Source organism: Chanodichthys erythropterus, chromosome 14 (genome assembly GCF_024489055.1).
Source record: "Chanodichthys erythropterus isolate Z2021 chromosome 14, ASM2448905v1, whole genome shotgun sequence".
Lineage (NCBI taxonomy): Eukaryota > Metazoa > Chordata > Actinopteri > Cypriniformes > Xenocyprididae > Chanodichthys > Chanodichthys erythropterus.
In genome coordinates, this window is record NC_090234.1 from 1,539,843 (window position 1) to 1,545,842 (window position 6,000).

General features: G+C 34.6%; 1 long non-coding RNA gene across 1 annotated transcript in view; it reads right to left on the reverse strand.

Moving 5' to 3' along the window:
* The window catches only part of LOC137035912 (uncharacterized), a 53,914-nt gene extending 50,072 nt beyond the window's left edge, over positions 1-3,842 (reverse strand). Inside the window, exon 1 of the long non-coding RNA XR_010897127.1 lies at positions 3,653-3,842. This is a non-coding gene — a long non-coding RNA (uncharacterized lncRNA). The remainder of the gene's footprint in view (positions 1-3,652) is intronic.
* Positions 3,843-6,000: the final 2,158 nt, after the last annotated feature.

Below are 6,000 nucleotides of genomic sequence, written 5' to 3' on the forward strand. Positions count from 1 at the left end.
TATTAGTATACTTCTTTCAAACTAAAAATAAGGAAGTACACTTTCAGTCTACTTTTTTATATACTTCACAGAAATATACTTTATGTACCTCTCAGAAATATGCTTAAAATTGATACTTGACTTATACTGACAGAAAAGTCTCAGTATATTTGGCCTATACTTGTACTCTGTATTTTGATCGAGATAATTAAGTATTCCAAATATACTTGGCTTGTAGTTGTTTAATCTTTTGATTGAGTAGCCTATTAAATACTTTTTTCACATAGTTTTACATACTGTCTTATAAAGTTACAAGGACTGAAAATATTGATTTATAAAGAAAACATATAATTTTCCAGCTATCAATGTTTTCACTGTTATACAGTGGGGTTACACATCTTCTAAAAGAGTACAGAATCTCCAGATCAAAACACAGGTGAAGAAGAAGTTGAAACAAGAGATGGAAGATTGTTCACACACATGTAAAATAATGTTAACATCACACATTAAACAGCATGTAAATCACAACAGCCTAATATTACTGAATGAAATGTCGACCCAGGACAAGCTATAGGACTGTGAAGCTTTGGGGGTGTTGATGGACTCAATCTACTCCATCTGTGTTTTGAAATCTGCATCATTGTTCTGAATCTGTTCCAGGCAAAGTCTTTGACAAAAATGCAATTTTTAAAAAAAAAAATGTTGCCTTTCTTTATAATACTTACCCAAATACAAGTGTTGATAAAAAAAAGAATGCATGAAGCTATAATAAAATGTTTATTAAATTAGTTAAAGTACATTTAAAGGTAACCTATATTTCAAGTATAAAAAAATTAATGCCTAAATTGAAACATAGTAGTATACTGAAAATGCAAAAATAATATATAAACAGGAAACTGTAACTATGATATGTTCACTTAAAGAAAACTAACAAGTATAATTGCTATTAGTTCATTAAAAGTACACTGAAAAGTGTACTTTCATAAACTAAAAAATGTACTACTTGTATTAAAATTGTAAACTACTAGTATACTTATATGTTCACTTGTAGTAAAGATGCAGTACAAATGAGAAACATAGTTGTAAACTAGTTGTGCACTTTAAGTTTACTATACTTTTACACTTATAGTACACTTAAACATATACATTTATTTACAAAAAAAGTGGGCAAATGTAGTCCCAAGCAGTATTGAAATAGTACACTTACAAGTTTACTACTAGTACATTGATATTAGTATACTTTATAAGTAATCTTCCTGATCAATTCCAACTTCTAAGCTGAGAAGTTGAAACTGATCAGGAAGATTATTTATAATGCAATCTGTTGCAACAGTAACTATTGACCCTCTCTTTTCCAGCACTTTAGACACAGTTGCAATTGCAGGCCTGGAGCACAAATGCAACATGGAACAAACATTCTCTCTCTCTCTCTCTCTCTCTCTCTCTCTCTCTCTCTCTCTCTCTCACACACACACACACACACACACACACACACACACACACACACACACACACAGTGAAGTTAACCTTCATATTCTCCTCATTCCCCTTTTACACTCATGGTAAAGAAAATTAAGGAAAATAGTCAGACACCATGGTATAATGAGCACAAGAGAGCAGCCCGAAAAATGGAGCACAGTCAGATTAAAAATAAAACTAAAGGTATTTCACATTTCATGGAAGAACCGTGTAACTGCATACAGAACTGCCTTAAAAACAGAAAGATCTGCTGACTTTTCAAACAAATAAACACAACCCTTGGTATTTATTGGATACAGTGGCTAAATTAACAAGGAATAAAGCTTTAACTTCTGATGTTTCAAAACAGCATAGCAGTAATGACTTTATGAATTTCTATGCTTGCAAGATTGATACTTTTAGAAAAAAAGTTCTAACCATGCTATCTTCTATTTCAGTTTCATGTCAGAAGTTGTGCTATAGACCCCCTGAGGGGTCAGTTCCATTCCTACAGTTCCATTCATTCATTGCTTCAGGACATGAAGAACTGTCTAAACTTGTTAAATCATCAAAATCAACAACATGCATGTTAGACCCTATACCGACTAAACTATTGAAAGAGATGCTTCCAGAGGTCATAAATCCTCTTCTTAATATTGTTAATTCATCTTTATCACTAGGATACATACCGAAAACTTTTAAGCTGGCTATTATTAAACCTCTTATTAAAAAACACAACTTGATCCTAGAGAATTAGTCAATTACAGGCCGATCTCAAATCTCACTTTTCTGTCAAAAATACTAGAAAAGGCAGTTTCATCACAACTATGTTCCTTTTTAGAAAGAAATAGTATCTGTGAGGATTTCCAGTCAGGATTTAGACCGTACCATAGTACTGAGACTGCTCTCATTAGAGTTACTAATGATTTGCTCTTATCATCAGATCGTGGTTGTATCTCTCTATTAGTGTTACTGCATCTTAGTGCTGCATTTGACACTATTGATCACAATATTCTATTAAATAGACTTGAAAATTATGTTGACAATTGCATTGGCATGGTTCAAATCATACTTATCTGACCGTTATCAGTTTGTAGTAGTAAACGATGAGATGTCATATCAATCACAAGTTAAATATGGAGTACCGCAAGGCTCAGTACTAGGACCGTTGCTTTTCACTCTGTACATGCTGCCCTTGGGAGATATCATTAGGAAGCATGGCGTTAGTTTTCATTGTTACGCTGATGATACTCAGCTCTATATTTCTTCGCGCCCTGACGAAACTTACCAATTCACAAAAATAACAGAATGTATAGCTGATATAAAAAACTGGATGACCAGTAATTTCCTACCAGTAAATTCAGAAAAAACAGAGATTCTAATTATTGGACCAAAAACTTCTTCACGCAATAACCTAGAATATTGTCTAACACTTGATGGCTGCTCGGTTAAGTCTTCGTCGTCAGTTAGGAACCTGGGTGTGCTCTTTGATACCAATCTTTCATTTGAAGGCCATGTTACTAGCATCTGTAAAACTGCATTCTTCCATCTTAAAAATATATCTAAACTACGACATATGCTCTCAATGAAGAATGCAGTACAGTTAGTTCATGCGTTCATGACCTCAAGGTTAGATTACTGTAACGCTCTACTGGGTGGTTGTTCTGCTCGCCTGAGAAATAGAGTTAGAGTTCTTACTAGAACTAGGAAGTATGACCATATTAGCCCAGTTCTGCATTGGCTTCCTGTTAAACATTGTATAAATTTTAAAATCTTGCTAATTACTTACATAGCACTAAATGGTTTAGCTCCCCAGAACATGAGCTACATTGTAGTCCTTCACGTCTATCAGTCTGTATTTTATAAAGCGCTATAACAATAAAGGTGACTTGACATTCTGTCACCTGATGGGGTTTGGGTTCTTGCTGCTGTCACCTCTTGCTTGCTTAGTGTTATGAATACGGCTCCCGCGGCTCTTCATCCCGGCCGCCGGAGGGAGCCGTCACCGGAATATTGACTTGTTGCTATCTGGACTACATTTCCCATGGGCCCTCATTCCTGGGACTGATTGCGCACACACCTGCACCACATCACACTCACTCCATAAAACACTCACACACGCATCCATGCACCGCGAAGTCTTGATTTGCCTTGGTGATCATTTCTGAGCGTTTTCTTGTGGACTGTTACCCTGTTATCGATTGGACTGCCTTACCTCTGTGAACCTTTGCTGCCGACCCCGATCTCTGCCTGTTCCCTGGACTCTGTTTGTTTGCCGCCTGCCACGATCCCAGCCTGTTGTAAGACCTTGATTTATTGCCGCCTGTCTCGACCCCAGCCTGTCCCTGTTTACGCTACTGTCTTGTCCCTGTTTGCATTGTGCTGTCTTGTCTTAATAAAGACGCTGCAAATGGATCCTCACGTTGTTGACCCATCATTACACTTAGTTGGGGACAGTTAATATTCAACAGTATTACTGATTTGACTGCACTGATACTATTGGATGAGAACTGAACAGAGCTGAGCTAGACAATGACATCACTGTTTTCTGCAGAACTGCTTTATAGATTAAATGAACTAAATTAATAATTGATGATCTTTACAATGGAACTGAATCAATACTGAACTGACTTCAGCTGGACATTACACTGTTTCTTTCTTAGAGCTTTTCAGCAGAATTGAACTCTGTTCGTATCATTAAGCCATTTTCATATTTTTCACTGTAAAGCTGCACCGTGAATATCGGATTGTACACAGACAACAAAGCTTGAGAGATCTGCTCCAGCATTGCTCAAATTGACTGATAGTTTTTTTTAAATGTTCTCTGGCTATAAACTTATAATAAAGACACCAAACAAATTCACTTTATAAATGCAATCAATGGCTTCAAAGATGTGGGCATATGTATTACTCCTACAATCAACAGGTTAATTCTTGCCAATTACAATCTAATTACAATTGAATCTGTAGACAGATGATGCTCCCTAACAATCTCATTGATTGGCTGTATAAACATTATAAAGATGGACATTCTTCCCAAATTTGAGTATTTATTTTGCTCTTTATTTTCCCACTTTCCCACCATCCACTAGGCTTTTTCTCTAAAATGAAAACATATACTGTATATTATATGCTATATAAAAACATTTGACATACTTGCTTATTTAACAAAAAAAGATATCAGCCCTGTATAATATAGTGAATAGTGTTTTTATTTATTTATTTTTTTTGTCTACTTATATGATATTTTACAGTCTATCCCCCGGTTTCATAGACAAGGCTTAAGATAGTCTAAGACTATAGTCTAGACTAAAAAACATGTTTGAGCTGTTTTAACTGAATGCAACTTGTACTGACATATTTTAAAATATGTCAGAGCCATTGTTTTGTCTCAAGATGCACACCAGTAATGTTTTTTCTAAGGCACATTTCTAAAAGCTACTTAAATGTCCTAATTGAACTAAAGCCTAATCCTGGTTTAGTTTAAGCCCTGTCTGTGAAACTGTGCCTATGGCTTGACAATTTAATACACTGTATAGTGTTACAAAACAGAATAGTTGACAAAATTTGGTACAATTATCTTATCTCTGAATATAATGAATCTCAGGTGAAAAAGACGTACTATTAAATGTATTAAAAATGCAGTATAGTATATTTGTTTTGTACTGAAACATACTCAAATACATTTTTAATACATTTAATTGTACGTCTTTTTCACTTGGAATATTGTGAGCAAAAGACAGTTTTGCAGTTTTTCCCCAATTAATTAATGCAATAGTATATGTACTTGTATTATTTTATTCCCCCACGCTCTGCTTATATACTACAGAAAACAGCATAAACAGAGAAAACTGGAACTGGGAAAAATACCATTTCACATTAATGTAGAAGCCAATTGCAGTGTCCGGTCTGAATTGAGGCTTGTGGGTGTGTTTGTCCACCCCTCTGAGAGCTTTATATAAGACAGAAATCTGTCAGACAGACATCTCTCAGACTCGATCGAGGTGAAGCTGCTCTTCTGACTCCGTCTACAGTCATCCAGGTGAGTGTGTTTCTAATAAAGAGCACTTTTGGGCTCATAGTTCATTTGAACACCTGTACTCTCTAGTCAAGATTATTCTGTATTACACGCATATTAAATATGATAACTAGTAATTAATATACGGTAACACTTTAAAATACTGTTCAAGTATTTTACTGAACAAATACTAATGCATTATTAACACTCTAGTAACTACTATTAACTAAAAATAAACTGATTAATGAATTAATAAGAAATGGTGCTTAGTTTAATGTAGTAGTTTAATATTAGCTAGTCAATAGCTACAATTTTTTCATACCTCCCAGAGAACTACTAAGCTTTAGTAATTAATTAACATGAATGATGCATAATGTATAATTAATTCTAAAGTAAAGATCATGATATCTCACTAGGAATGACTCAAGTATTACCAAATACTTCAGGAAGAACTACTAATTATTTGGATCAGTACTCTTAAGTGAAAAACATGATAACTGTTTAATAATGACTGAAATCATTGTAAGCTTTTGAGCTTTTTGTAA